General features: G+C 48.7%; 1 protein-coding gene across 1 annotated transcript in view; it reads left to right on the top strand.

Annotated features, from left to right (window-relative positions):
- Positions 1-2,557: 2,557 nt before the first annotated feature.
- Syne2 (spectrin repeat containing nuclear envelope protein 2) overlaps positions 2,558-27,951 on the top strand; it is a 305,981-nt gene continuing 280,587 nt past the window's right edge. The window contains exon 1 of the mRNA XM_055595536.1: positions 2,558-2,660. The gene's annotated coding sequence lies outside the window, so the exon portion shown is untranslated. The remainder of the gene's footprint in view (positions 2,661-27,951) is intronic.

The following is a 27,951-nucleotide window of genomic DNA, read 5'->3' as shown; positions in this document are numbered from 1 at the left end:
ATGTAGTCCCCTTTCATGGTAGAGCTAGATGCAGCCTCACAGTCATCTACAAAGCCCCCATGTAGCAGACCCAAACTGGGGCTTTGTGTAGGGGCTTGAGACTCGGGAATGCAAACCGTTGTAGGTGAGGTAAAGGGTGCTGGTTCAGAGGGGAGTTTCCGGTGAGCTTGCAGTGTTGAACCCAGCTCTTTTAGGGACGTGAAGATGCCCACGGTTGTAGTCTTTCAGGTGGGCCTCTGAGACCAGCGAGTCATTTCCAGTAGACAGGGACCTTTGATGCAAACACACGCTAAGAGAGAGCCGGGGATGAAGCTGAGCTGGAAGATGACGTGCCTATAGCGTGCATGAAGCTCTGGGTTCTAGAACTATATAAAACTATAAACATCCCTAGAACTATATAAAACTGGGTGTGGCGGTTCATGCCTGTAATCTCAGCACTTCGGAGGTGTAGATCGCTTGGGAGGAAGAAGGCCTGGCGGGTTCCCTGACGATTTTCCCAGAGATGGAAGGAAAGGGGCCCTCTGTTTACAGGCTCCATGTTGCGCATAAAAGATCTAGGTGTGGCTTAGTGTTACATCTTTAATTTCCACTTCAAAGCGAAGAGGATCTATTCCAAGGCTCCTACCATCAACCTTACTTTCAGGTTCGAAAGTAGGTATTAAATTCTCATCCAAATTGGCATGCCTAGGAGAAACCACAGGTAATTAGAAGGATCTAATTGGAAACATTGGAAAACATTCTGAAGCACTGCATTCTAGGCGCTCAAGCGCAGTAGCAGGATATGGGCCAGCAGCCCTCTGACTCTGAGGGCTTAGAGCACGGATGCCTAGAAGGGAGCAGTAATTAGGAAATTATTTATAACATTCTCTCCTGGGGGTGGCTGCCGTGATGACCTGTAACATTTGCTGCGAAGAAAGCAACAAATACAGAACCGAGTAGAGGAGAGCCCAACTAGAGGTTATGCTTTTGGGTGGTTCTACAAACCCTGAAACCTGTCTTCTAGACAATGATTCCCTGACTTCAGGGAAAGGGGCTCTGTGACCAAAAAGAATCTTCTTGTCTTATGGAACTTTGTTGTGTCCTATAGATACACACACACACACACACACACACACACACACACACACACACACACCCTGATCACACTCTCCCCTCCCCTCCGCCCCCCTCTCCATGCCTACCCTCACCTCCCGCCTGCCCCTCCCCCTCCTACTCACTCCTGTTCTCTTTAGAGAGGGCCAGGCCTCCCACAGATACCAACCAAACGTGGCATATCAAGTTGCAGTAAGACTGGCACCTCCCCTGGCATTAAGGCTAGGAGACAGCATCTCCTGTACTCCATCCCGGGGACTTGCTATGTGGCGGAGGCCAGCCTTGACTTCCCAAACCCCCTGCCTCCACCTCCTGGGTGCTGAGATTCCAAGTGTGTACCGTCACTCCGAGCTCATCGGAAGTGCGGCGGATGAAACCCTGGGGCTTCCAGCATGCCAGGCGAGCCCTCCCCCAGCTCTACCAAGCCATTACCCGATGCCTAGCACGGTCAGGGGTAACGTAGAATACAAGACATGCTATGCAGATACTGTTCTGGGACGAAAGACAGTAAAACGCCTGTTTTCATAGAGAGGAAAGTTTTTACTCCCCGCAAGCACTGGTATAATTTAAAACTATGTTTCCCAGAAGGCACGAATTAGCTGAACCCACTGTCAAACTTTTACTCTCGGACCCTTACCCTACGATATATATATATATTTTTTTTACGACTACACAACTTACGTGAGGCTAGGCTGCGTGAAACTCAGTTTGACTGAGACAGAACCCCAGCAGATCGGCTCTTCTAGGCCGCCGCTTCTTTGTGTACGAACAGCGAAGTGACGCCGTTTGTCTGACCTGGAGAGTCTTAACGCCGTAAGAGCAGCTCCGGAGGAGACTGGGAGCCAGGTGATGTCATCCCGAGTCCGCAGGACGGCTGGCAAACCCAACCGGCACCTGCAGGACCCACTTTCTCCCGTTCGGGGCGGCTCTCCACATCCCCGCCCCCTGGATGGGGGGGGGGGTATTAATCTGCACTGTTAAATAAGCGCCTCTTTATCTCATCTCCGTAGGCGGCGTCGAGGTCCGGACTCCCCGACCTTCTAAGAAGCAGAAAGTCTCCGCCCGGCTCTCAGGACCATCCGGATGGCGGCCCGGTGGCCGAGTTCGCAGATGCGGGCATCCATCCCCAGCGAAGAAGCGAAGCCCGCCCGAAAAGTGGTGCGCGAGAGCCGGCCTCTCCTTTGTCTCCAGCGGCGGGTAGGCACGGAGGCAGTGGGGGAGGCTGAACCTGCCTCCGGAGTTGGCTCGTCGCTGGGGGACACCTGCAGAGGGGGTCTCCGGGGAGGAGGGAAAGTTGCGGCGGCCGCGGGGAGGCGGCTCCGCCCCCCGTGCGCTGCTGCGGGCGGCGGCGAGCGCGCGGGACTGGGCGGGCCCAGGAGGCGCGGGGCGTGGTCTGCAGCCTCCAGTCCGGAGCGCGGCGCGCTCGGCTGCGCCCTAAGCCTTCTTCGGCCGCACGGAAGAGCGAGCGGGAGAGCGATCGGGGGGCGCCATCGGGGCGGTGAGGCGAGAGGGGCGCGGAGCAGGGCGGATCGAGCTCGGGCCCTCGCCTCCCGGCAGGACAGACACCGGTGAGCGCGGCCGCGAGAGGCCCCCCCCCCCCCCGGCGCCCTAAAGCGCCCTGAGAGAGCGGGAGGGCGGGGAAGGGGTGGGAGCGAGCTCCGGGGAGTCCCCCCCGGGGCCCACGGGAGCCTCCGGATGCGGGGCTCCCAGCCGGGCCGCGGTAAACTTCGCTCGGGCGGGGCGCGCGGGGCGCTGCAAACTTAGCAGCGGGCGGGGCACCCCGGGGATCGGGGCGAGCGCCAGCGGTTGGCGTTGGTGTTCCCCGGCTTCTTTGTGTCACCTCCGGGCCAGGCTCGGTCCCGGGGGCTCCCCGTCGTCCCCCCCCATCCCACCCCCCAGCCCGACCCAGGCAGGGCGCGCTCGGCTGATTGTTTGCATTCCTCGCGTCACGCCTGGGCGGGAAAGATTTTGAACGGGGTGTGAGATGGAGCGCCGGAGCTGCGGCGCGCAGAGATTGCCAAACCCACGGGGGGCGGGAGGCTAGCCCGGGGGGGACTGGAGAACCTGCGGCTGGGGCGGACCACGGGCGGGGCGGGCGGGGGATCCCCCCCCCCCCCCCCGTAGTGGAGGAGAAAAGGGGCGAGCACGGCGGCCCGGAGCCTCTGCTGGGCGGAGAGGGGGCGCTGGGACCGCGGGGATTAGAATTCTGTTTTGATAGCTTGCGCTCTTTGTTGTCTCTGCGGTTGCCTTTCGGGTCCGACGGTAGCACCTGGCCCTCCGTGGGTCCATCCCTTGAGGTCTGAAGAGGCGTCCCGAGTGGGGTGAGGACGACTGACTGTCTCTAAGGCCACTGGCCGCCGGAGCCGTTTTATTAGATGGAGGTGGAGAGGCCAGTTTAACACTTGCCTTTGTGGACGCGCCTTATTTCCGAAAGTTGTTTTCCCCTCCCCTGGTGGAAGGGGGCGTCGGGACCCGGTGGTGGCAGGCGCGGTTGTGCCTAATCGGGGAGGGTTTCTGTGGCCGCTTAGCACGTTGCGGGGCTTAAGAGAAAAAAGCTTGAAAGTTTGATTTGAAGCAACTTCTCCTGTTTCCCTGCTCTCTGGCTGCGCTCGAATGATTCCTCCCTCGTTCGGGTGGGGACGCAGTTAAACACGCCCGGCCTCCTCCCAGCGGCTCCCGGACCAGTAAAAACCATCACGGGAGAGGGAGCATTCGGTTTTCATGGCCTGGGATTTTTTTTTTTTTGGCCTGTTTACATGCTTCGATGCATGACTGGGGCCCCACTTTTCTTTCTGGAAAGTTCTCAGGACTCAGGACTCCCGGAGGCTTCTCCTTAAAGGTGACCGCCGGGTGTCTCCTGGCCTGCCTGACAACGGTCTCCTCCCCACCCCCGCAGCTCCCCACCCACCCTGGGATCTGGGAACCGGTGCAATACTCAGAGAGTTGTGTTGGTGAAGACGCTGGCTGGCGAGGTCAAAATGAGCAGAACGTGGAAGGGAGGGTTTTGTTGTTTGCCTGTCTATTTGAGTGAAGAAGCTGCGGTTTTGTTTCGTTTGTATACAGGGTCGCTGGCAAAGTCTAGGGTAGCCTCGACTTTGTTGTGTGATGGAAGGTGGCTTTGAACTCCTTACCCACTGCCCCCTCACTTCCCAGGTTTTGGAATTACAGGTGTGACCCACCACATACGGTTTAACGCGCTTCTGTTTGAACTTAAAAAAGTCAAAATTAAACCAGTTTGGATCAGCTCGTCTGATATATTAAGATTCTCAAAAAAAAAAAAAAAAGTTCCAGTTTACCCACTTAGAGACTTTATTAGCGTTTCGGTGGACTCGGGCTAATGGTGTTGCTGGATACTGCTGCAGTGTGTTGAAAGGAATGGGTCACCGTGGGTTGGGTCTGGGCTGTGCCCTCGGTAGCACCAGGTGAGAGTTTAATGGAAGATTCAAAACGGAATGGGTCCCATTCTGGTAACTGCCGGGGATGAAAAGCCATTTGTCAATTCATTCGTGTAACTCACCGTGCGTTTTAAGTAGAGATCTTCAGTAACTCGACAAACGTTCGTTTATGCAAATAGACTTGCCGTGTGCCAATCTCTGGTCATCTGTCAGGTGCTTATTTTGAACCCACCTGTAGTCTGTGTGGTTATCTGAAAGCGTTTATTAAGTATGGAGGTTGCATTGTACGAGGTGCTGGGAATAAAGCATGGACAAGGCAGCTGTCATCTCTTTATGTAGTGGGGAAAGTAGGTGGGAAATAAAATAACATTACTAGACTAACAACGCACTTTGTATTCATTTGCCTATGTGCTAGGGATGAAACCCAGGGTTCCATGTTCTACCACTGAGTTGTACCCCAGCCCTTTCCTGTTTCTGAGGCCAGGCCTTGCTTACGTGGCCTAGGTTGGCCTTGAACTAGGTTAGGATCCTCCTGTCTCAGCCGTGATTAGAGTAGCTGGGATGACAGGTGCTCCTCCAAGTCCAGCTTAATCACACACGTTTGAAGTGTAAATTAGATCTCTTCATCCTCCTGTTCCAAACCTTCTAAAAGCCCTTCCAGCTCCCTCAGATGGGCACAGACCTGCCAGGGGCTCCCGGAGGCACCCCTTCTGATTTCTGGTTTCTTCATCCTGGTACCCACTTTGCTCTCCTTGCCCAGGTGCCTAAGTCACACCAGCCTTCTTGCTGCTGAGTGTCTGCCTGAGATGTGGTCCCTCTCCTGCCTTTCTCTCTGTAACCCCAATCACCCTAGCAATTCCCATTCTCCCTTTATAACTTTAGTCTCCATAAGTGCCAATGGCTGCCAAATGTATAATGTATCACTCACTAGTTTATAATTTGTCTTCCCATACCGACACATCCTGCCCAAGCTCTCTCCCAGCCACCTTATGCCACTGCTGTATCTTTTCTTCTTTCTTTCTTCTTCTTCTTTTTTTTTTTTTTTGGACTGAGTCAGGTAGCCCAGGCTGACCTTGAACTTGTTTTGTTGTTATGGGTGATCTTGAACCCATCCTCTTGCTCTTCCCTCCCAAGTGCTAACTGCAGGTGTGAGCCTCCGGACTCCATTTTCACCGCTGTGTGTTTAGAATCCAGAAGAGGGCCTGGTGTGCCATTGGTCCTCCGTAACTGTTTGTTGATGGAGATGATGGGGAGATGGAGAGCTGAGGCAGAGTAACAGATGCTCCTGGAAGGTGACAGTGGTGCTGAGACTAGAAAGGAGGAAGGAAGTGGCTTCACTGTGGGTGGGATGGGAGGCTGCAGAGCGGAGACAGGCCTGGGAGCTGAGCCTGCAGAGGGCCATTATGTACCTCGAGGCAGGAGCTTCCGGGGCTGTAGGAAGAGTCCGTCCCGGAGTGGAACAGGGCTATGCCTATGCCGGGAAAAGAGCAGAATCACTTTCCCTGCTCTTACTGTCGTGAGAAACATCGGTGTGGAGATGGGTTAGTTGAGAAGCAGTGCGGATACACGATGAGGAGCTTGTTCTTCAGGGCTTCACGGAGGGAGGGTGAAAAGCAAAGCAAGAGCCAAATTGGGACATCACGTCTGTAATCCTAGCACTCGGGGGGGGGAGCTGGAGGGCAGACACAGCTCAAGGCTACATAGACAGTCTACAGGAGACCTGGTTGCAAAAAAAAAAAAAAAAAAAAAAAAGCCTATAGTGGTGACAAAGCAAACACCACCCCCCTGCCACCTTCCCAAACCAAAAATCCCAACCAGGTGTTAAAGACCATGTTGAATGTGTGTGAGCACCCCAGCAACACACACACACACACACATATACGCACGCACGCACGCATGCACGCGCGCGCACACACACACACACACACAGAGGACTGGGCCTGGAAGAGGGGGGACAGGGACAGTGCCTTTACTGCAACAATGGTTTGTGTCAAATGTCTCCTTTTCTGCTTTCACGAAGTAAAATACGGTATCTGAGGCAGTATAAAATGACTTGCTTAGTGCCTGCACGTCTTCATGAACTTGGGAGGTTATAGGTTATATTATTTCTTGATTCTTACCTTGAATCGTCTCTGCTTTCCTAGAATAACACCTTTTTTTTCCTTAAAGGATCTTATTTTATTTTTTTAGTTACCTGTGTGTGCACACGCGCACATAATACGTACAAGTCTGCGTGTGTGTGTGTGTGCGCGCGCATGTGAATTGTGATGTCGGAAGAGGGCTTTGGATCCCTGGAGCCTTGGAGTTAAGGGTTGTTGTGCTGGGAACTGAACTTGGATCCTGGGAAGAACAGCAAGCGCTCTAAACTGCTGAGTCATCCTCCCACGCCGTACTGCTTAAATTTAGTCATTTTGGAGGGGCTGAGGTATAGACCTCACTGTGTTGCTCAGGTCGGTCTCAAAGTCCTGGGCGCAAGTGATTCTCTGCCTGAGTAGCTAGGACGAGAGCCCTGTTCCACCATGGTTGGCTTTCTAAGGTTTGTACTCAAATATAGAGGCGTGAAACCATCTCTCCTCTGGCCTTCCCTTGTTCCCCACAACCCCTTTCCACACAATCGCTGAAAACGCTGACTCAACAGATCTAAAATTTTTTTCCTATGGGATTGTGTATTCTCTCTCTTTTGCCTTGACTTTTTTCAGTTGGCATAATAATTATCTTTTGTTTTGTGTTGTTGTTTGCTTTTGTTTTTGTTTTTTTTTTTGAGACAGGGTTTCTCTTTGTAGTCTTGGCTCTCCTGGACTCACTTTGTAGACGAGGCTGGCCTCGAACTCACCTGCCTCTGCCTCTCAGAGTGCTGACATTACAGGCGTGCCACACCGCCTTAGCATAGTTATCTTGAGAGTCACTCATGTTGTGCCATCAGTAGATCATGTCTTCTCAGTATTTACTTATTAACTTTACCTATTAGTGAGTGTACATATGTGTGTGATGTGTGTGCGTGTGAGTGCGGGCACATGTGTGTCACGTGTGAAGCTCAGAGGACAACTTTCAGATGTCGCCCGTCCCTTCCTCGGGTGACGCCGGCTCTTTCTAGTCTCTGCTGTGCTGAGGACTGCAGCCTTCTCTGGCCCGAGCGCTTCTGTGCAGTTCTCCTGGCTCTACCTCCTGCCTGGCTTATAGGAGTGCTGGGATTATTGGTGCAGAACATAGTACCCAGCTTTTTAAATTCAGGCCCTGGGGATTGAACTCAGGTCATCAGTCACTTGTGAGATGGGTGCTTTTACCTGCCGAGTCACCTCTCAGCTGTTTAAAATTAAAAAAAAAAAAAAAAAAAAATTAAGTTCTAAAATTTGATGTCTAACTTCTTATAGGCTTTTGTTATTTTTATGTTTACTATTGTTGTTATTGTGTATGATATGTGTGTGTGTGTGTGTGTGTGTGTGTTTAGGTCAGAGTAAAAATTTGTGTAATTGGTTCTTTCCTTTAGCCTTTTCAGGAGTTCAGGGATCCAACTTGGGTTGTCTGGCTTGATGGCAAGTGCCTTTGTCCCTTGAGCCAATCCTTTGGCCCTTTATAACTAAAACATTTATTATTATTATTATTATTATATTATCATTATCAATTAGACATGCCTTTATCTTCCTTGCATTTTTTTTTCTTGTGTTGTTTTCAGAATTGTTTATGTATTCTTGCTGCAAATCCTTTATCAGATAACTCATTGTGTCCGCTGTAGCACCACAGGCCAGACCGGACAATTTATAGTACACAGAACTTTACTAGAAAAGGCCAGGACCTTACAGGACCTTCTTGCTGCGTTGTCCTGAGAGGGAGGGTCAAGGCCAATAAGGGTGGGATGCTGCTATGACATTAGCCATTCTCTCCGGCAGGCCCAGCCCCCCTGACTTTAAGGTCCCACCTCTTACTACTGTTGGGATGATGATCAAACTTCATCAGTTTGGAGGATGCCCTCCAGCCACAACAGTGTCTCGCTTGGTCTTCACGGTTACTCTTCTGGGTTTCAGTTCTGATTTATCGGTTACTCTTCATAAAGTAACTGGTATGTACTTCTGCTGTTATCTCCAGTGAAATCTGCTCACAGTGACTTTACAGCTTGTACAATTACAAGCTTGTACATGCACTTTCCTTTTGCTTCTAGCACAACGCGTGAGCGGAAGTCCACTCCACCCCCGCCAGCACTGTTGGCTGACTGGAAGCAGGGTCTGGAGGCAGTGTTTATGGGTCGGGGCATTTGTGACTGGCATCTGGGGCCTCGGGGTCGATGCCGTGGGAGAGATCCCCTCACAGAGCATCATTTATCAGAGATGTGGAGGAAGTTGGAGCTCGGTGAAGAAGCTCTCTAATGTTCTCATCTTTAATTCATCCCCTCTTCCCTCCTGACTTATTTCTCTCTCGTTAAAAAATTAATGTATGTGTATATGTGGGTACATGTGTACCATGGCATGCCTATGGATGTTAGAGGACAACCCGTGGGAATCAGTTCTCTCCTTCTTCCAGGGGGACCCCAGGGACTGAACTCAGGCGGTCAGGCTGGGTGACAAGTGTCTTCACCTGCTGAGCCATCCCACGGGCCCAAGAATGAAAAACAAACAAACTCTTTTATCTGTGTTTTTGGTTGCTGGCTGTCATTCTTGATGCTTTCTGTGATGATTGCAGAACATCACAGTCTCTCTGAGAGTGGCTTTACACCACTTCCTGTGGGTTGCGAAAGCTCTAGAGGGGTGTGCTCCCTTCCCTCCCCCTCCCTCCTCCTTTCTGCCTCCTTCCCCTTCACCACCCTGTCTCCACAGTGTCTTGATACTTGGACTGGGTTGGCTTCGAACTTGTAGGATGCTCCTGCTTCTGCCTCCGAGTGCTGGGATTATGGGCTTGGACCGGCGCACCAGCATGTTCCGCCTTTGGAGCTCCGAACAATCTTTCTGCCTCGATCTCTCATCTGTTCTGAAGTCCAGACTGTAATAATAAGAAAGGAAATGATACATCCACTCACACAGTAGCACGGACTGGCTATGGTCTTTGTTGTATTACTTTATTAGATGAAACAAAAACGAAGAATTCTTTTTTTAGGTGGTTGGATTCTTAAATATAGTCTAGTTGGTAAAATTAAATAAATGTTAAAGAAAGAAATGAAACCCAGAAATCCGAGACAGGGTTTCACGTATCCCAGGCTAACTCAAACTAGCTATGTAGCCAAGGATGACTTTGAACTCTTGATTGCTTTTCCTTCCCCTCTTGAGAGCTGAGATTAAACTCATGGGCCAGCATATCCAGCCAAACAAACAACTGTCCCACCTCCCTCCTGCCTTCTTTTTTGGGCTAGAGAGTCTCTTTGAAGTTCTATCTGACCTAGATAGAACTTACTATGTAAACCAGACTAACCTAGAACTTGTCATCTTCCTATCTCTGCCTCCCAGGGGCCAGATTTTCAAATGTACACTACCATATCCAGTTCTGTGAATCAGTCTTAGGCTGAGCTGCCTGGTGTGTCATGGACAGTTGTAGCCATAGGGCATCTAGGGAACTCTGGAGCGTCCGGCAGACAACCACTGGACCTGGGGTACACATAGTCAAATCTGTCTGGCACACTAGATTTTCTTTCCCCTGACAACATCAGAAGGAGGGAGGTGAATGTGGAGGAGTCTGTCCCTACCGACACTCACCAGGCCCTGACAAGCTCTGAACGCTGCATTCGGAAACATTTCTCCTCATTGGTGTATGAACTGAAAAGCACCTGCTTCTAGTCCTCAGGCCAGAGAAACTCATTTCACCAAGGTCGGCTTCAGGCTTTTTGGTTCCGCGCCTGTATTTAGTGGGACTGCAGGGCGAGATGCACTTCTTCAATCCCTCACTTGTCTGGCTTTGGCTGTCTTTCCTCCTTTTTTGGGGGTATCACCAGCATTTGTGGCTCGAATCAGTGGGTGAGTCACTCCTCTCTCTCTGAGTGTGTATTCAAATCGTGCAAGTAGTCATTTTGTCAGTGTCTGTTTGATATCCTAGTTCTGGTACTGGGGTGAGAATCAGTGTCCTGTTGCCCTCAGCTGTGTGGGAGGAGAAATGCCTGCACACCATTGTGGTGAGGTCGGTCACGGGCAGGCACTGGACTGAAGAGTACATGGCCAGCGGGAGTTAGTAGGAACAGCTGATTCTCAAAGCGCAGTCTGGGAAATTGGGCGTGGTCGTTCGCACCTGCAGTCCAAGCACTCAGAAAGCAGAGGCAGCAAGATCGTCAAAAGTTCAAGGCCAACCTTTTCTGTATAGTGTGTTCCATGCCTGTCGGGGCTACAAAGCAAGAACCCCATCTCAGCTTTCCCCCAGATAAGACAACAGGAAACAAAAGTCTGGTTTGGGAGACCAGTTGTCAGTCTACAGAGAGAAAGAATCAAACACTGACTGGTGGGGTCAGCAGTCTGTAAACAAGCCTGGAAAGGGCTTTTGCTGTGTGCTCCAGACTGAGCCGCTGAGGTGGAGGAGCAGAGGGGAGAGGATGATTCTCCCAGCTCTCTAAGGCGTTTCCCCCCAGTGTATGTGAGGAACTCTAGGTGGAACTGAGAAAGTGCCATATAGACGACCCTAATTGTGTTAGGGGCATGGTGATTTATGTCTGTATCCCAGCCCTTGGAGAGACCAGGGGCTGGGGATGTGACTCAGTTGGTGGCATTCTTACCTGACACGGCAGCGCCAGAGCCCTTTGGTTCCATCCTTGTCGGTGCTTAAGGCAAGTGTGAGCACACACCTTAACACTAGACTCAGAAAGTGGAGGAAGGACAATCACAAGTTCCAGGTCATCTTTGCTGCGAAGAGAGTTCGAGGTCAGCTTGGGCCACAGGAGACACTATCTCAAAAACAAACAAACAAACAAACAAACACACAAACCAACCAACAGTGAATAAGGGCATTTGGCATCGAGCCTGAGGAGCTGAGTTTGAACCATGGACCCGAGAACTGGCCCCTGAAAATTATCTTCCGAATTCCACATGGCATACACATGCCCACACTTGCATATAGTACACAAATAACAAGGACGACCTAACTTACCATCTTCACCCTCACCTTTTCCCTGATGCTGGAGAGCCCTGAGGAAAATTCTGTGTATTGTATTTCACCCATAAGGAACTGGAGTTTACGTTATTTCATTATTAAGATGCTTGAGATAAACTTGAAGCTGGTTTGCATGAACTAGAGATAAATTCTTCTAGAGCTTATTTGTACCAAAGCTGAATAAGAGAAAGCCAGTGTGACCATGTGCACCTATCTGTTCATTCTCATCAGGTAAGTGGGCTTGTTATTACTGTGTTGTTAAAATTTATGCACAGCAGTATTGTATCAACGTCCTGAACATTCTATTTACAGATCATATTCCAGAATAATACAATAATACTGAAATTGAACTGTGCTTGCAGGGGCACTTTTAATCGGAAAGGCAGATTTTGGGGAAGGGTAGGTATTTGAAGGTTTGGAGGGCAGATTTTTACCTGCCTGTTCAGACCTCTCATTACTCATTCCAGCTGCTTGGTTGCCTGGTTTGGGCTGCAGCTGCAGTTCTGTGTTGGACCTGTGCTTGCCGTGTGGGAGGCCTGGGCTCTAGCCTCAGAACCAAAAGAATTATAACAGAACAAACAAGCGAAAAACCCACACTAGTTTAGTGTGCTGCGTGCAGTCTTTTCTTCAAGGTTAGAATAACATGGTTTGCCGGGGGTCAGCCTCTGAGGTGTTTTTTTGTGGCGAGAGGGCAGAACTGATTTACACCAGACTCTACCTGTTTTTCTCAGGCTCAGGAATCAAGTGTGGTATCAGGAGGACAGGGCTGATTTTACCACCTATGACTAAGAACTTCACGCTTAGCTGCTTCGGCATGAGTCATTAATTAAGGGCTCATACCATAGCAGTTAGCTAATTTTCACTTAAAAATGCTACGGTTCACATGACCAGTTTCAGGTTCGTCTCTAAAGCCTCAGAAACTTCAGAGGATGTCCAGTCCAGCTATCTGTGGATGAAACGACCGGGTGCGTGGCATATGCTTACATCAGAAGCTGTTCGTGAGCATTCCCGGGCCCCTCAAATGGATACAGAAACCCACGCCCCAATGGTCTAGAAGCTGTGACAGTGGCGTTGTAGGCAACATAGGAAGGGATTCTTGGATATACTGAGTCAGGGCAAAACTTGGTAGTTAGAAGTGTGAGCTGCTGATTCAGAAAGGAAAGGGAAAGCTGAAAAGGAGCCTCGACTATAAACTCATTAAAAGTGAAATGCCTGTTTATTATCTGCACTTCCACGTTGGCAATGAAGATGGTTTCTTGGCGAGCTCTTGTCAAAGCATCCTTCACAGTCACCCCGTTTGGCGACATCGAGGAAAAGTTTTCCCTGTTAAGATCTAAGGGCGTGAACAGGGGTTTAAAAAGATGGGCAGCCACCTTTGAGATCTTTGTGCCGGTTTTCGCATTTCGGGGAAACTTCAACTCTGTTGGGTAATAATTAATTTTATAAGAATGTCTCCTCACGAGCGGAGCGTTTCCCCTTCTGGCCCACATGGAAAGCCTCCTGGCTGTTCACCACCGCCAGCCGACAATTGAGTTATGAGGCTTCTCTGTGGGTGCTGTTCCTGGGAGCCGGAGGGTGAGCCTGCTCCGTCTGTGAGTCATCTCACGGTTGGCCGTGTGTTTTCTTAGCAACTGCTGCTGATTTCAGGTCTGAGCAGGGAAAAGCATGTTTTGAAACGACCTGGCGTATTCTCTCAGGATCTGCGTGCATTCCTGTGAAGCCTTGTAAACTTGTGCTGTGTCTACTTCGGGGAGCGAGGGAATGAGCACTTCCTCTGTCTTTATTTCTTAAGCCATTTCTGCCCTGGATTGTATTGGGGTGGGAACTGGGTGGGCGGGAGTCGGAGGGGAAGGAGAGAAATGATTGAATCCTGTACACCATCCATCTACCTGTAGATGGGCCAAACACGATTGACTGGGATCTCCAACACCTGTTGGACTCTGCTCTCACGTGTCACTATTGGTCTTGGAACAGCGAACTTTAGGAACTCTAGGGGTGAAGAGCATGGTCCCTAAAGTCAGCTTGATGTTGGCTCATCCTAGTCTGGCCCACATGAGCTGTATTACTCGGAGACCCTTGTGAGAGTGGAGAAAACGAGGTTAAGGAACTGCTGCGTTTATAGGGTTTATGGCTGTTACCGGGTAATGCAGCTGACTACGCAAGATGTGCTCACGTTACTGCTTCCAGCGGGCATTGCTGCTGAGACAAAGCATCTGACAGGAACAGCTTACGGGAGGCAGGGTGTGGGGTTTAGGGGAGAGTACGGTCTGCTGTGGTGAGGAAGGTATGGCAGCGGTCCTCTTGAGTGAGCAGTCATGGAGCAGAGGTGGAGAGGAACGCTGTGAGTCAGCGGCCTCTCGCTCCCTCCCCCTTCCTCTCTCTCTCTCTCTCTCTCTTTTTTCTCTTTTCCTCAAGAAAGTCTCCCATAGCCCAGGCAAGACTTCAAATGCACTGTGCAACTGAACATGACCTTGAACTGACTCCCCTCTGAACCCCTTTTTCCCCCCTTTCCTTCCTTCCCTGCTTCCTTCCTTCCCCACCCCGTACCTTCCCCCTTTTCCCCCTTCCTTCCTTCCTTCCTTCCTTCCTTCCTTCCTTCCTTCCTTCCTCCCTCCCTCCCTCCCTCCCTCCCTTCCTTCCTTCCTTCCTTCTCCCTAGCCACCTCCAACACCCGAAGCATCTCTCCCCTTTTATTCAGGTTAGAGCTCTATTTGGGAGCTGGCACCCACCAAAGTCAGGGTGGATCTTTCTTAGGTTAGCCCTCTCTGGAAAAGCCCTCACAGACACCCTCAGAGGCGTGCCCTGCTCATTCCCTAGGGGGCTCATAGTGCAATCATGTTTAAAACAATAGCCGTTGCATTGTGCTGTGTTCAAGGGTACCATGCTTGGGTGACAGGTGTTTAGAGGCCTTCAGAAACAAAGCAGACATGGCTCTCAATACTTAGCTGCTGGGGAAGGTGGCCAGTGAACAAGTCTCCACACAGTCTCTGGAATGGAGGAAGTGCTGGCTGCAGAGAAGCCGGTGCTGTGGGTCTACCCAGCCCAGGGTGATTAATGCCAGCTTTGGGGAATCAGGGTATGCCATTGGCCTGTAATGACCCCCGAGGGTTTATTTGTGGGGAATGGAAGAGGGTAAATTTTAGGCTGAAGAAAAGTACAGGTTCGGGGCAGAATTTGGTGAGGGAGAATGCTAGAGATGTAGGTAGTGGATCATCTTGATTAATTTGGGTGGGTTTGACTTGCAGGAACCAAAACGGCTGATTGGTGTGAGTTGTTTCATGACGATGTTCTAAAAAGATGTATCAGAGATGTATAAAGCCAGGGCTACACCTCAATTCCTAGAATGTTTGCTAGCACACAGGAAGCCCTCGGACAATCCGCAGCACCGCGCAGAGTGGCTGTGGTGGTGCATGCCTGTAACCCCAGCACCCAGCAAACAGGCGGAGGAAGATCAAAAGTCCAAACTCAAGTTCATCCTCAGCTACGTGGAAACTCTAAGGCTAGCATGGGCCACATGAGACCCTGGGTCACATGAGACTATCACACACACACACACACACACACACACACACACACACACACACGGTTACATGACACTATCACGTGTGTGCACACACATGATGACATACTGGAGGAGGCACACTGAGTCACATGAGACTATCACACAAACACACACTAGGTCATGTGAGACTACCACACACACACACACACACACACACACACACACACACACAGGGTTACATGAGATTATCACATGCATGTGCACACACACGGCTTTAGAGGGAGGCAGCCCAAATACAGGGAGTCAGGTGAATTCGAAAAAATGTTGCAGAGCAGAACGAAAGAGTGTTAGGAGGAAGTGGGGAGGGAGGATTTTAAAGTATGTGCCAAAGATAATGTTGTGATATTGCATGAGAGAGAGAGATTGATTGGTGATGTAGGGGTCAGGTTCTTAATGTCAACCAAACATTTAGTAACTTAGCAGCTGGAAATTCATTTCAGAAATGAGGAAGCTGGTATTTATTGAGCACACACTGTTTCAGTCTTATGCTAAGCACTTCCACAAATTATTATTATTATTGTTGTTAATGGTTTTCCAAGACACAGTTCAAGACTATCCCTGGCTGTCCTGAATCTTGCTTTGTAGATCAGGCTGGTCTCAAATTCAAGAAATATGCCTGCCTCTCCTGGGATTAAACACGTGTGCCATTACTGCCTTGACTTTTCACAAATTACTGATTAAAAGAAAAAACTCCTTCTTCCTCGTTTTTCCTTCATTTTATCACTCGTTTAATTATTTGTATGTCTAAATGTTTTTATTTATTTATTTTTAAAAAAAATTGCAGTCTATGTGAGGGTTTGTGCACATGAGTGCAGTACTTGTAGAGGCCAGAAGAGGGCGTCGGGTTTCCTGGGGCGGGAGTTACAGGGGCTTGTGAACTGACTGATGTAGGTCCCTGGAACCAAACTCTTACACTCTGCAGGAAGCATTAAGTGCTCCTAACTGCTGGGTCATCTCTTCAGCCCGTTTTCACAAATGAGGCAAAAATCTCACTGTGTTGCTTTGGTCTAAGCAATCCTGCCTCAGCCTTTCTAGAAACTGGGACTCCAAATGTGTGTCATCACAGCCGGATAAAGCATTGACCCCAGGGCTGGAGAGACGGCTCTGTGGTTACAAGCGTTGGTTGCTCTTCCAGAAGACCTGAGTTCGGTTCCCAACACCATACAGTGGCTCACAAAACCTCTGTGATACCAGTCCAGGGGATCCCATGCTTGCTTCTTGCTCCTGCGGGCGCTCCCCTCACACACGTGATACACCCATACTGGGAAAATAAAATATATATGTTAAGAAAAAGCCATCAACCTCTCTCATTTTTTCGCCTTGTCTTCCAGCTAGAGCAGTGATGAGTGAGTTGATGCCAAGGTGGCAGGCAGATGGCCCCTGTGGCTCCTATGGCTCCTCCGCCTTTTCACTGACTGAATGTTCACTCCCACTGTGGAGTCGGTGAGACAGGCACCCTCCCTCACCTGGGCGGCTCCTCTTTGTCAGCTGATTGGTGTCAAGGGGAGTTCATTTCCCATTGTATGCCTCGTGTTCTAGTATTTATTTCTTTTTAAAGTGTCTGGAGTTTTCTCGGTGCCTTTAAGGCCCCCTTTCTCTTAATTCTGATTGAAATGAAATCATTTGGGTAAACGCTTGATTTGATGGGCTCTGTTTTACTTAAATTGGAGAGGAAACTGAGGTAGAGGGAGAATGTTGCTTTGCTATTGTTGATTTTTATTTTATTTTATTTTATTTATGGGGAGCCAGAGGCTCATGTATCCCAAGGCTAACCTCTAACTGGTTGTTGGTGGCGTTGGGCTTCAGATCTTCCTGCCTCCACCTGAAGGGATTACAGGCATGCTCTGCCTGTGTTCCCATGGGACCCCGGGCATCCTGCATGCTAGGCAGGGACTCCTCCAGTCGAGCCGCATCCTTAACGTGAACACGTTGCTTTCTGTCTTTAACAGTTTCCCCTTTACTTGACATGTTATTATTTTGGCAGTGCTGGAGACTGAGCCCAGAGCCTTGGGCCAGCCAGGCAAGTGTGCCACCTCCGAGCTACGCGTCAGCTCTTTTTATTATCTTTATTTTAAAATGGCACTGTTAGCCAGGCAGTGGTGGCACACACCTTTAACCCCGGCACTCGGGAGGCGGGGCAGGTGGATCTCTCCGAGTTTGAGGTCAGCCTGTTCTACGGAGCAAGTTCGAGGGTAGCCAGGGCTGCCTGCTGTTACAGAGAAACCCTGTCTTAAAAAAACAAACAGGAAAACCAAGCCGACCAACCAAAACAACCCCCCAAAATAAATAATAATAATGACAACAATAACGACCACAGTGATGACGACAATAACGACCACAGTGATGATGACAATAATGATGGAGATGATGATGATGATGATAATAATGAGGCTGGCTCTGGACTTGCCATCTTCAGCCTCCCCAGTAGCTGGATTACAGGCATGTGTCCCTTTGTCCAGTTTGTGTTTCCTTTAGTAGATGAAGGAACATGCGATCCTGGGGCGACATTGTGGGTGCAGATGAAAAGGACACCTGCAGAGCCAGTGAGATGGCTCAGCAGGTAAGAGGCATCTGCCACCAGGCCTGACAGTCTGGAGTATGACCTAGGGGACCCATGTAATAGAAGAGAACTGATCCCCAAAAGTTTTCCTCTGACCTGCAGATGACCAGAAGCACAATACACAGAAAAGTAATAAAAAGAACTGTTAAAACTGAAATACCCGTTGTACATTTAAGAATTCAATCCTGGAACTTTAAGCGACTTGGTAAAGATCTTATTTTCATTACACAAATCCAACACGCACGCATGCACAGCACCTCCCCTGTTTTATTTTCACTTTCTGCTCTTACAGCGCCCTTCCCTAGAGATTATCACTATGGACAGTTGTTATGTTTCCTTCATTTGAATATTTCCAAACCCTTGGAGGCTTGCAGAAATTCACCACTGTCTCTAGACTGTGCGCTTTCTCTTTCTCACCTAGATCCTTGGTGTGGTGGTTTGTTGCTGAGGTGTCATAAACCCTGGTTCTTATTTCAGCCCTCTGTTCTGAAAGCCCAGCACACATTAAATCTAACCCTCTTTAAATGTTCTGCTAGATCCTGGACTGTAACCAGGGTAAGAATTCCAACACCTTGGACTTCTCATTTGCTTCGAAACCAGTTTGGTTAGTTAATTTATCACACCAGTTTGACAGCCAAATGCAAAAGTATGTTTCTCTTTTCCTTATTTTCTCTTTCTCTCCCAGAAAGGGCAGAGAATTTCCGACAATGGTAGTTACACAGGAATCCCCATGGGATGCGGTGGCTTGCTTGCCTAGCATGGGCAGATCCCTGGGGTTTGATCCCCAGTACTGCATAAACCAAGCACTGGAGAGAGGGGAAGACAGGAGGGTTAGAGGTTCAAGGCCATTCTTAGCTACATAGTAATCTATAGGCTAGCCTGGCTTATGGTCTCTGTCTCAAAAATATAAACAAAATGGGGCCTGGAGAGATGGCTCAGTGGTTAAGAGCACTGGCTATTCTTTCAGAGGACCCAGGTTCAGGTGGGTCAAAACCATTTGCACTCCAGTCCCAGAGGATCTGACACTCTTTTTGTGCCTTCACACGGCACCAGGTGATACACAGACAGACACGCAGACAAAGCACCTACACATACAGAATAAAAACAAAACAAAATGCCAAAAAAGCCCCAACCATACATTAAAAATATAAAACAAATAAATGAACGTAGCTCTAAATTACGTTGGTCACAGTATTCAATCTCTTCCCCTTTCTTGGTTTCTCGTGTCCGGCTTTATCTCCTCTTCCTTTCAACACTTTTGTTTTGTGATCCAGGCTGGCCTACAGCTTCCAGGCCTCCTACCTCAGCCTTCTTCAGTGTTGGGATTGCAGGCTTGTGCCACGAGGCTGGCTTCATCTGTTTAGTTTCCTGTGTTGAAAGTTCAGATAACCTGCGAATAAATATCGCTTATCCAAGCACTAACCAGGCCCAGCCTTAGCTTCTGAGATCACACGAGACTGCGCACACTCAGGGTGGTAGGGCCGTAGACACGGAGTATAAAATTTCTCTTCGGAATTAGGCAGTGGAGGATTGGACATATGTTGGCTATTAGGTTTCTCGCTGTAGCGGTTTAAGGACGTGGCCTTTGAAGCCTGAAGTATTTGGGTTCAAGTTAGTCCTGCTAATCGCTTGCTGTGTGGTTTTGGATACTTAATCTCCCAGTTTACTTAATCTCCCAGTTTCCCTAAAGCGTGTAGATGGTTGGGTTTTATAGGCTTGCCAAAGTCACGGTTCATGCGTAGTGTGTGGCACAAATTAAGCACTGAGCAAATGTTAGCTTTTCTTTTACTGTTTTATTCTTTTCAGGCAGAGCACCTCCAGTTCTGTCACCTTTAAGAGGGGAATCCCCTGTTTTCACACAGGGGGATGGTTCACTCTTATTTGCAGCGTTACTTGTCAGAAGGAATGTTTAGCTATTGAGGAACTTTGGAAGGCTGCTGCAAATGTCACGATGGATCTGTCTTGGTGGTCAGCTCTAAGTATCACACGGATTTCCTTGCATCTTAGGGGTCCCACTTCTTTCTGTTTTTTAATGCTTTGTTTCTCATCTACTATAGCCGGAAGATACTATAGCCTTTATAAGGTATCTTTTGAGGTTTGATTCAGTTGTTCAGCAATGGAGAGAAACAGCCCAGACTTCCTTTCTTAGCTCTCCTTTTCTCTCTCCCTTCTTTTTCTGAACGGGGGGGGGGGATTGAATCTAGAGCCCCACACATACCAGGCACACGCTTTATTGTTGGTCTGTATTCCCAGCCTCCTGGGCAGCGCTTCTTGGTGAAGGCCATCTATGTATGCAGTGTGTGGGAGTGGGCAGGGGTGAGGTCAGGGCTCATTCCATGAGGAGGGCTCTGAGAAGGGAAAAATGCTCCCCAGGATCGCCAAACTCAGTTTGAAATTTCCTGAAAGAAGACCCCTGTAACCATGCATCCTAGGACATTTCATCTTTACGGAAAAGGGCATGAATTCCAAACACTCCGAAAAATTGGAAACCTCCTTGAAGAATGGCAATCTCAGAAATAGAAACAAATTAAGTTGTTTTGTTTTGTTTTGTTTATTCTGGTCAAACAAAGTTCTGATAGAGACATGAAAAGTCGAAGAGGAGACTGTGTGCTCAGCACCTCCTGTTCTTTCTTGGAGACAGGAGGTTGGGCCGGATTCTAAAATGCGTCTGAGAGCTGGCAAATTTGTATCCTTGGGGGAAAAAACTCAGCCACAAAGAGCTTGGTTGTTCCTCTTCAGGTGAGAGAGGTCAGTTTTGTTGGAAACACAGTTGCGAGTGTTCTGGATTCCCTTGGGGCGTAGCAGGGACTGCAGGGTTCACCACTGGAGCACAGGGTCTCATTTTGCAGCCCTGGCTGCGGGGATGGGGTGGGGGGGAATCATATAGCTCACAGGCTAGCCTCCAACTTATAGAACTCCTGCCTCCGCCTCCTGGGGTGCTGGGGTGAAAGGCGTGTGCCGCCACAAACGGCTCCAAATCTGCTTGTTAAGTCACCATCTCTGGAGTTACTCTGTTCAGTTCCCCGTTCCTTTAAAACATTTTTTTTTTTTTAATCTTTCATTTTTCATTGTCTGAATTCAGGTGAGTCTGAGGAGTGTGTTCATGCGTGTGCAGTGCCTTCAGAGGCCAGAAGACAGCCTCAGATGTTCTGGAGTCGCAGGCAGTTGTGAGGGTTCTGAATTGGCTGCTGCGGCTGAACTCAGGCCCTCTGCAGGAGCAGCCTACATTCCTAACCACTGAGCCATGCCTCTAGTCACCTAAGCGTATCCCAGGCTGACCTCAAAGGCACCGTCCGCCTTCCTTCAGCGTGTCCTGTGTGCATGTGCCAGCAAGACAAGGTGGACTCCTCCTTTTCAACAAAAGAATATCTGTTACAGTTAAAGCCTTGCACTGCTGGCGATGCGCTAGTAAAACAGTCCCTGTCTGTCTGTCTGTCTGTCTGAGACAGGGTCTCTTTTTTTTCTATGCAGCCCGGATATCCTAGAATACTACTTAATCTAGGCTGGCTTCATCCTCCACAGAGATCCTCCTGTCTCTGCCTCTCAAGCGCTGGCATGAAGGGCACGTGCCACCGTGCCAGGCACAGAGAGACAGTTTCTGTACGCACCACAGTTGAGTTTCTGTCTGTCTTTATTTAAGTTCTTGTCATAGGTGGCTCTCTTTTCCCTAGTCGGTGTTGACTTAGTAGGTGCGAATGACCCTTTCTTGTCGGCCACCGGCATCCGCTTTCTGAAAGGTGGTTCTCAGGGATCTTGAGCACCAGGATTAAGACAGTGAAATCTGCTGTCCGCTTGGAAGATGTAATCTTCCTGTTCTACTGTCCTGGCTTCCCGGGCCTCCTTTTGTTCTCTGCTGTATCTTTTTATAGCGATCGCTTGAGCTAGCCGGCTATGACGTAGCCGCCCTTCAAAAGCATCCAAGACTTGCCGGTTTGAATTTTGTTTAGCCTCCTCTAAGTTGTGCAGGAGCGCCGGAACACCGCAGAATGCTTGTCACATTTGAGGTTGCATTTCATGGAGCGCTGCCCTCCCGTTGCTGGGAGCTGACAAAGTGTTGTGATTCGCTGGATATTGTGGGCAGAAAATAGATCAGGGGAGTATCATCTGTCACCTGACTGAGTGCTCTTGTCTTAAAAAAAATGCCATCTAAACTAGTTTCTTCTGCCTTGGGACTAGCAGAAATGTTAGAGTCGAGAACATTGTTTGAAATCTATCTATGCAAGCAGAAACTAGTTTGAGCTTATTTGCTGAAACTGCTCTTTGTAAGGAGCAAGAACTGGTGGACTTTGTAAGTGGGTAATTTCAGAGAGGAACAAACTTGTTGCCAGAAGAATATTTTGAAAACAAGCTGTGTTTTGCATTTTAGCTTTTTGTGTTTATTTATCAAAATCAGTGTTATCTTAGTGGTCGTGAAATTCTTTCCCTTACATTTCTTGCTGTATGGCTTGATTCGTGATAACAGAATTAAAAACATGAAGGGATCTAAAGAAACTTTGGAAAACTAGACACCCCAGCACTCTGTGGGTAGAGGCAGGAAGATCAGAAGTTCAAGGTTATCTTTGGCTACATAGTACGTTAGAGGCTGGCTGGGGATACATCAGACCTGACAGCCTGAGCTCACTTCTGGGATCCGTGTGAAAGTGGAAAGTTGTCCTTTCACTTCCATCTATGCGCTGTGGTACATGCGTGGCCCTTTGCCCCAGTGAACATGTGTAAACATAGAGTTGTAAAATTTTTAAGGAGGAGAAAAGAAGCATTTGCTGGTGCAAAAGTAATGGGCCGTGGGAGGAGGCAAGCAGCACGCTCGGAGGCTGCTCCTTCGATTCAGCCTTCCTGAGTGTGTGCAGAACGGCAGCGTTTTCAAGTGGTTGGCTCCTAAAGAACCCTGATATAATTGGGGTGGGGTTTCGCTTGTTGAGTTCCTGATTCTAGCAATAATCTACCATACACCGTAGATTAAAAAGAGGGGAGCCCAGCCAGGATTGATGGCAAGTGCCTGTAAGCCCAGCACCCAGGGAGGCAGAGGCGGGTACATCTCTATGAGTTCCAAGCCAGCCTGGTCTACAACGTGAATCCAGGACAGCCAGGGCTACACAGAGAAACTCTGTCTTGAAACTCTGTGGTAGAGCTCTGCCCATTCACTTAAAGCTCTTCAGTGTGATCCCATCCAAGGGGGGAAATCCCAAACACCAAACTCAAAACCAAAGCCACTAACCCGCAAACCACAGACCCAAAGCCCAGGGTTAATGTAACAAACTTGACTTTCCACAGGGGCTCTGTGAGCAAGGCAGAGATGGTTGAGGAAGTCTGCTTCACTGCAGGGCCACTGATGGCATTTCATTTCGGCATGTCAGGGCCTCTCCCTAGCCTATTACTTCCTTCTGGAAATGCAGTTGGGGGTGGGGAGGAAGATGCCTTTCCTGGGATAGCCGTCTCAGCCGCTTCTGCGGAATCAGAACATCATGCATTGGGATTGGTGGGGCACCAGTGCTTCAAGGGCTGTCGACAGTAGGGAGGGGAAGGGAGAGAGGGGGGGGGGGAGAGGGGGGGGGGGGGAAGGGGGGGGGGGGGGGAGAGGGGGGGGGAGAGAGAGGGGGAGGGAGGAGTGCAGTAAAAACACTGAAGGGAGGAGTGGCTTATATTTCAATAACAGTGAAAATTTAAAATGCTGATATTTGTAGGAAATAATTTCTCTACGTGTGTGTGTGTGTGTGTGTGTGTGTGTGTGTGTGTGTATGAGAGAGAGAGAGAGGGAGAGAGAGAGAGAAAGAGAGGGGTGGGAAGGAGGGAGAGAGAGAGAGAGAGAGAGAGAGAGAGGCTCTTGACAGTTTACATGTACTGGAGCAGAGCTCCTTAAACTTTTTCTAGTTTTTAATCCCTTACCTGGGCTGGTTGGTTTTTCTACTGTTGTAAAGAAGGAACCTTGCTGGGGCCGTGCCTCTATCACACTGACCTATGGACAAATCTGTGGGGAATCTTTTATTTTAATTGATGGTTGATGTGGGAGGGCCCAGCTCACTGTGGGCATTGCTCTCCCTCGCAGGGGTGCTGGGATGTGTAGAGAGAAGCTGAGGAAATCATGCCATGTGAAATCAACTCTTTTTCTCCCGCAATAGAAAGCAAACTAGGAGGATATCATCCAAGAAATCTTCATCGACTCTGGTTACATAGGTATATAAAATTGAGATGTTATGTCAAACACTTACTGAAAATAAATCATAATAAATTGATATTACGATAATTGTTTAGCATACATATAATGCTGAAATCACTAAAGATTAACTTGTACGCTGAAGAGATGGCTGTGCCTGTCTGTTTTCGCGTAAGGAATTGGGCCTTCGCCGAGTTGTGGCCAGTACACTGTGGAGAGCACCTTCAGTGGCGTTCAGAGTTGAGCAGTAACTTGATTTTGTAACCGTCGATGGTGAGGACATTGCCTCACAGAAATGTGTGGCACAAAAATGGCAGAAGAGCGGTTAGGGCCATTTTGGAAAGTTCTGCCTGCACGTGTGGAAGGGCCCCGTGTGCGTGCAGTGCCTGGAAAAGAACGGCGTGCTGGCTCACCCAGGGCTGGAGCTGTACGTGGCTGTGGGCTGCCACGGCCACATGGGTGCTGGAAACTGAACCTGGCTCCTCTACAGAGCAGCAGTGCTCTTGACCACTGAACTATCTCTCCGGGCCCCCAAATTCATCACAAAAAAAGTTATGTGTGCGTGTGTACATATGTACATGTGAGTGTTGGTGTCTGCAGAGGCCGGAAGAGGGCTTTGGATGCCCTGGAACTAGAGGTCAGTAGGTGGTTGTAGGCTACCGCTAAGGGTGCTGGGAACTGAACCTGGGTCCTCTGGAAGAGCAACAACTGCTCCTCACAACTAAGCTGGCTCTCCAGCCCCTTAACTATTAAAAGAAAAAAATTACATTCAAGCCAGGAGCTCAACTAGTAATTTTACAATTAAATATTCTGCTTAAGTACAGTTCAAAGATACAATAATTTGATAAGTGCTGAGGGAAGATGTTAAGATTTAAACACTTTGTTTTCTATGTACACTCAAACACTGACGTTCATAGTCTTGAGTCTTAGTGGAGCCATTTGAGGCCTGTTCATCAGTGGTGCATGGGCAAGCACTTCAGGGAATACTTCAGATTAACTCTACACTTGGCTTAGAATGAAATTTGTTGGTCTCAGGAGCCATGCCTATCTATCTATCTATCTATCTATCTATCTATCTATCTATCTATCTATCTATCTATTATTTCAAGTGCATTGGTGTTTTGCCTGCATGTATGCCTGTGTAAGGGTGTCCCATCCCTGGAACTTGGTGTTAACTAGACGGTTGTGAACCGTTGTGTGGGTGCTGGGACTTGAACCTGGGTTTTCTGCAAGAGCGGCCAGTGCTCTTAACCTCTAAGCCATCTCTTCAGCCTCAGGAGCCACCCTTTTATTATTGCCATATTTTCATATCCCATATAGGGTTGTGACCCACAATTTAAGATGTCGTACTAACAGTATGTTGGCCAAGGGCAATGCAGAATGAGCTATCTGTGTGCTCTCCCGGTCCCCAGGGCATCCAGAGCACCTAGACCAGAGATTTGATGCTGGAAAGCCAGGGTCAGGGTGGAGACTGGCTCAAGTGCCTGTTGGCAAAGGGTGAGTCCCAGATAAGACTCTGTTCTGTGGCTTTGCTGGACTTGCTGTGTGGACAAAGAGAAACCCAGTGACTGTTGTTAAGAAACTAGGATAGGTCTGGTATTGTGTAAACAGAGGCAAAAGGAGTTGGAGTTCAGGGCCAGCCTCAGAGGTATGAGGTTAGCCAGGGGCTACTGGAGACACTGTCTATAAGCCACAACTAAAAAGGAAAGGAAGGAAGGAAGGGAGGGAGGGAGGGAGGGAGGGAGGGAGGAAGGAAGGAAGGAAGGAAGAGAAAAAAGTATATAAACCAAAACCAACAAGGTATCACTGAATGCATACCTCTTCCTAGGAGGACCTCAATATTTTGACATGGCTGACCTTAGAACTCTAAATTGTCAGATTGAGTGTTCTCTCCTTTTTGCTAAAAGAATTTCATACGGTGAGGGATTCATACATATGGGTCTGGACTTCCTAACTTTTTCTTTTCTTTTTCTCTTATCTTCTTTTTTTTATTATTATTATTTTGTTTTTTTTTATTTTTAATTTTTATTTTATTTATTTTGTTTACTATTATTATTATTATTTAATTTTGTTTTTTTAAGACAGATTTTCTCTGTGTAGCCCTGGCTGTTCTGGAACTCGCTCTGTAGACAGACCATGCTGGCCTCAGAATTCGGATCTGCCTGCCTCTTCACCCAGTGCTGGAATTAAAGGCACCATCACTGCCTGGCTCAAATTTTTCTTAATTTGTATATAAATTAAGATTTTAAAATAGGCCAAGGCTTGGCTACATTCATCCCTCTTGCTGTTTCCCTGCCTCTGGAGTCCTGCAGACCTTGATGGGATCCTGATAAAAGGTTTCCCAAAGCTGCCACACAGAGGCATGCTGGTTACCTGCACTGTCTTCAGGACCTAGGGAATTATATCTTGTGGTTCTCTTCCTCCCTGGGGTCTGTCTCACAGGAGAGGAAAAGCTGCCTGGAATGGCCGGTGAGCACTGTACAGAGATCACACACCCCAGGAACCACCTCAGGGAGCTAGTTCAACTTTAATTCCAGAAAACAAAGGCTATGTACCCATTGGGGAGTGGTTGGGGGGCCCCAAGGGTAGGTGAACATAATTGGTTGGAACTAGGCACTTTAGGAATGCTTGATTTGCATTAAGCAGCACGCTCCTATCACACGAATGGGAACATAATACCTGATTATCATGTAGGCGCCAGGAGGGGAGAGCTATCAGGGAGTTGTGTCAGAGGCCCTATGTCAAAAGTGGCTAGGGGCACCTGTGTCTAAAGACACTCCGCAGATGAACTCAGGCAGAGAGCAGGAGGGCCTGCTGAGGGGAAGGAGTCCTACAAACTTTAACATCATGTCCAGCTCAGAATGGCTGGCTATCAGGTCTGGGAGGACCACAGCCTCGAACAGCAGGGTCCTTCCAACAGTATCTCTTGAGCTGTTCCACTACAGCCTGTGTTTTCTCTGTCTTTAACTCCAGTGTGTGGTAGGGCCCGGGCCCTGCTTTGTGCAGACACGGGTGTGGGTTTGGTGGCTTTGGATAGAGTTGGTTGTTAAGATTTTATCTAGCTGTAATAGTGAATACCGCTGCACTTTTCTGATGAAAAACCAACCGGACAAAAAAACATTTGAACCGAGATTGTATTTTATTTTATTATTTTCTCAGAGAAGGTTTTATGTAGCCCAGGCTGTCCTGGAACTCATTGTGTGAGGATGACCTTGAACCCCTGACCTTCTTTTACCACCCAGGAACTGAGATTGAAGGGGTTTAGTTTCTTGCGGTGGCTTCATATATGCTAAGCATACTCTCTACCAAGGGAGCTAGTTACATCCCTAGTTTCCAGGATCCAGACTTCTTGCCTGGGTTGGCAGTCAGGAAGTTCTCTCTGGTCAGGGAAAACTAAGATATACAGTGACTTGATTAAAGCTTCACGGTGAGTGGATGGTCAGAAGCCACTTTCCTTGGGTCCAGAGGGCCTGTTATTTGGAGATTAACATCTATTCCCATCCATAAGCAGACACGCTGAGGCCTAACTCCGGCTTAATTGTTGGTCTCTGGGGATGAAAGAGGGAACCATTCATTTGCTGGGCAATTGATTTTCTCCGAGGATGAGAAGCGAAACCAAGCCGTCAGTCATTGAACCGCCACTTTTGTTAATGAATTATATTTCAGCTCGGGCGGGCAACTTCCGGCACTATTAATAGGTTATGGGGAGTCTCCAGGGAGAGAGCAAAGGGCCACAATGCTTGTTTCCACACATAAAAATAACAGGTCGGAGAACTCGGGCAGAAGTGAAGTCGGCATCCTAGGACTTGAGTCAAAAGAGAGCCATGGTTCGTAGCTGAAACTTCGCTTTTAGAGTTTACCGTTGCTCAATGCCAGACTAGGTCAAAAGTTTGGCAAGAGGATGTTTCGGGCATGATTTGTGTAAGTCAATAAGGTTTCTGAGCCTTTCTGTTTTTCCTGCTGGGATGTGCTTAGTTCATTTACCTCCATCTGGCCCCTTTCCTGTTGGTGATTCATGGAACCATGCCAGTCCATGCCAGTGCAAACGAGATGTTTCCACCTCTTTTTTTTTCTTTAAATAGGTTTCTTATCTATCTATCTATCTATCTATCTATCTATCTATCTATCTATCTAT

The sequence above is a fragment of the Psammomys obesus genome, unplaced genomic scaffold (assembly GCF_907164565.1).
Source record: "Psammomys obesus unplaced genomic scaffold, mPsaObe1.curated_primary_1811, whole genome shotgun sequence".
NCBI lineage: Eukaryota > Metazoa > Chordata > Mammalia > Rodentia > Muridae > Psammomys > Psammomys obesus.
Note: the sequence above shows the minus strand (reverse complement) of the source record. Positions and strands in the feature narration are given on the sequence as shown.